Here is a 1,031-nt window from a genome sequence, read left to right as displayed (position 1 = left end):
ACCGGATCGAGAATCTTTAAAGCACTAGGCGCAGCAGAGTGATAGACTATGGCGCCGTAGTCAAGGCGCGATCGTATCAGACTCTTATACAGGCTCAAAAGGCAGCGCCTGTCACTTCCCCAGGATGTGCGGGACAGAAGTTTCAGTAGGTTCATTGTTTCGAGACATTTCTCTTTAAGGTGTTTCAGGTGAGGGATAAAAGTGAGCTTGGAATCTAAGATTATACCTAAAAATTTATGCTGAGAGTTTACCGATAGACGTTCTCCATTCAGAGAAATATCGGGATCCGGTAATATTTCTCTCTTGTTTGAGAAAAGGATGCAGGTACTTTTCTGTGGATTTAGACTAAACCCATTCTCATCCGCCCACTTACACAGTTTGTTTAGGCAAAGCTGTACCTGTCGCTCGCAGATTGCAAGATTACATGATTTGAATCCAATCTGTACATCGTCCACATATACAGAATAAAACATTGTGCGGGGTATAACGGTATGCAAAGAATTCATTTTGACGATGAAGAGAGTACAGCTCAGCACCCCACTTTGAGGTACACCTGTCTCCTGAGTGAATGGCCGGGATAGGACGTTGCCAACTCTCACACGAAATGATCTATTAGATAGATAATTTTCGATAACGCTCAGCAAGTTACCGCGGATACCCATTCTAGACAAATCTCGGAAAATTCCAAAGCGCCATGTAGTATCGTAGGCCTTCTCCATGTCAAGAAATACTGATAGGAAGAATTGCTTGTGTATGAAGGCATCCCGAATGTTCGCCTCCATACGGACAAGGTGGTCTATAGTAGATCTACCTTCCCTGAATCCACATTGCAGAGGATCTAGTATTTTGTTATCTTCAAGATAATGAATCAAGCGCCGGTTTACCATTTTATCAAAGAGTTTGCACAAACAGCTTGTCAACGCTATGGGTCTGTAGCTGACGGCTAAAGAGGGGTCCTTGTTCTCTTTGAGAATTGGGACTACGATGGCTTGTTTCCAAGCAGACGGAATGTGACCTGTAGACCACATGGC

Source organism: Dermacentor silvarum, chromosome 8 (assembly GCF_013339745.2).
Source record: "Dermacentor silvarum isolate Dsil-2018 chromosome 8, BIME_Dsil_1.4, whole genome shotgun sequence".
NCBI classification, from domain to species: Eukaryota; Metazoa; Arthropoda; class Arachnida; order Ixodida; family Ixodidae; genus Dermacentor; species Dermacentor silvarum.
The sequence above is the reverse complement of the archived record's forward strand: the minus strand, read 5'-3'. Positions refer to the sequence as shown.